The sequence below is a fragment of the Phalaenopsis equestris genome, unplaced genomic scaffold (assembly GCF_001263595.1).
Source record: "Phalaenopsis equestris unplaced genomic scaffold, ASM126359v1 Scaffold001283, whole genome shotgun sequence".
In the NCBI taxonomy this organism is placed as follows: Eukaryota; Viridiplantae; Streptophyta; class Magnoliopsida; order Asparagales; family Orchidaceae; genus Phalaenopsis; species Phalaenopsis equestris.
The window spans coordinates 121,989-124,914 of record NW_018165722.1 but is presented as its reverse complement, the minus strand read 5'-3'; positions in this window follow the sequence as shown (position 1 = coordinate 124,914).

Below are 2,926 nucleotides of genomic sequence, written 5' to 3'. Positions count from 1 at the left end.
TAACGAGATTTCCCATGGTCTAAATAAAAGTATGGAACTCATTAAGTTGAGTTTAGTAAATTCATTTGGACTAAGTGAATTTGAAAGAAAATAGTGGTGCTAGAATAAGGGAACCGTAAGATTCTAACCAGTGTTGCTCTAATCAACTTTAACATTCCCCACAATATTTAAATAACCATAACCTCAGGAAACATTTGATTTGACATCGTGCCTCGACACCTTAAAAAACTTAAATTCTCCACGACAAGGAGCTTGGAGCTAGCATTGTGGGCAGCATGACCATCTTCAACAGAAAAATATATCTACATCAACTAAATCATTATTCTTTAGAATTAAACAACCAAGACATAGGACTTCTAGGTTGTCCGCCTAGTGCAACACAAATCCTCAACTTATCTTTAGGCTTTTGTCTAACTCTGCTACACAATATAATACTTAACTCGTTTGAGGATTCTGAGGTCGTCATTCGTCACTACCTAAATCCTCATATCTTCCAGGCTATTTGTGTGATCGTTTCACACAAATGATAGCCCTAATTAATAAAACTGGCAGGATTGAACATTTAAATATTTCTCCTCTAAATTGAAACCAAACCATAAGATAGCTTGGGAAGTCACCAAGGTTCTCCTCAGGATCCGTGACATCCCCTAGTCTCTCCTCCTTTGAATTCTACAATATGTGTTCCAAATTTGAGTCATTCCCCTTTCACACCTGTTTGTATGATTTCGTTGAAAAGTCCTATTCCTTTGACCTCCTTAAAGATAATATCCCCAAATTTTTATCGAGAGTTTTCTTAGGTGACTTTGGTTATCTAAGATGTAATTAACTACAAGGGCTTTCCTTTATAGGAAACTTTTCTGAACCCAGCTTAATATAAATCCTATTTATTTTTTCATATTAAATAGGGAAACTTGTCGGCTTATAAATAAAATAATTTTTGTAGACCAAACGGATGTCATATATTTCTTAGTTTATCTGATTGAGCCTCACTATCAAGGTATGTTTTTATCTTTCGGGATAGATACATAGCTTGAGGTGTAGTGCTCTTTTATTTAAACTATGAAAGGTGTGGAAGCAGTTTGATTTCATATTTTTCTAAACTTAAGTATGTAAATGAAATGTCTTTCCGAAGCGGGTGATGGGATTTTGATTTCGGCGACTAACAGCTTCAAACGGGCAACTCCTCAACTTTTAAGTGCCGACAAGTAGTGAATAGTTTCTTATGTTTCCTCCTTGAATTAGAAATGTGGTAAATAAAATTGAGGATTCTTTTATTTTTTGAACTTCAATTTTTTATACCTGTTGTGTTAAATTTTAAACTTAATTTACATTCAACTTGGTCAGCGGAATAGTTAAAATCTTTCACAAACTCTGAAATCTGAGAGGATACATTTTAGAATGAAAAGAGTTAACCTCATTAATTCAATGGAATAGGGATAGTACCCTAGAGTTTATGCAATGAAGACAGAGTTGCTTTTGTTTAAGAGAATAATGAAATTTAGAAAACTAAATTCATGACAACTAACCTTTCTTAAGCTACCAAAAAAAGATAAGAAAGACCTTGCTCCCAATTAACACCAAGCTTAAATAATATCCTCAATTTTATTTCTTCAGGAAACCAATTCAAGGGGGGGGGCGGATGTCTGTCAATCCTTGAATCCCTGAAACAATCTTCTTTCTTGTTAGGACTATCTTGATTTTCATAAATTTAGAATAGGTTTAAAAAAAAAAGTTAACATGTGAATTAAACTTTTTAGGCTAGGATTGACAACTATAGTCTAAAAACTTTCCTTAGAATTCATCTTGTTCCCTGTGAGATCAATAACCGGACACACGCCCCGATACTATTGATACACCATGTATACTTGCGCGAGCTGCCCGTGCTTCAAAGCACTTAGTGCATGTCAAATTTTTGACGTGGTTGTTGGGAATTGAATCTGGCTCTTTTGCATGACAGGTAGGTATACTTACAACAATTAGTTTGTGTCACATACTCGGCCTCCAAATTCTATTGAGAGACAAATTATGCAGCACGATTTTAAGTTTGGAATGACAATTAAGTGTGTTTTATAATAACGACTCCTAAATAAAAACCTAAATCTAAAGATAAGCCTAACTAGAGAAATTGGTTTGAAGAATTTTGAGAATTTAAAAACTACCTTTCTTATGCGACGTCCTAGATAAAGTGTAGGAATGAAATACTTGGAATTTGATGTGGCCAGTGACAAATAGAAGCATACCTATTCTTTACCCCTTCAGAGCACAAAAAACAATGGCTAATCTATAGTTAGTTCCAGCTTGTGTGGTAGTGTTTGAGTAGATGCTAGCCTCTCACTTCCAGATTACCCACTGCGCCCTCTCTAAGGGATCTAGTTTGTTATTATAGAAACACCAATTCTACGCCCATCAAAACTTATCTCCATATCTATTTGCACTCCCCCTTGAAAGTTTCAATGGCTCCATCCAAGGTTTAGTGTGGTACTCACTAGTTGGTGAAATTATAGCCCTTTTAGGTCATTATGTTTCACAATAAATTTTAATATCACAAATGGCTAGTTTGTAAAGTAAATTAAGAACATCACATTAATGAAATAAGAGTTTATCTAAGAAAATATAAATTCTTAAACATGCATCCATTTCATTACAAAAGAAAAGTAAAATAAAGATGATGACATAAGTAGTAAAAGAATTGATAGAGTTATATGACGTGCCAAAAAGAAACATATGTCTACCTACCCTCTTCTGAGTGTATAGGTAAGCTTAGTATTTTATTAGTTTTATGCAATTATATATCACCTAGAAGCTCCAAATAGAAACAGATTATTAAATTATATTTCATTAAATGTTGCATTATTGCTTAAACTACTTTATCATAGCCAACCGGTCAATTTGAGTGTACTCAAGTTGAGAGATCACTGCTGTCCCG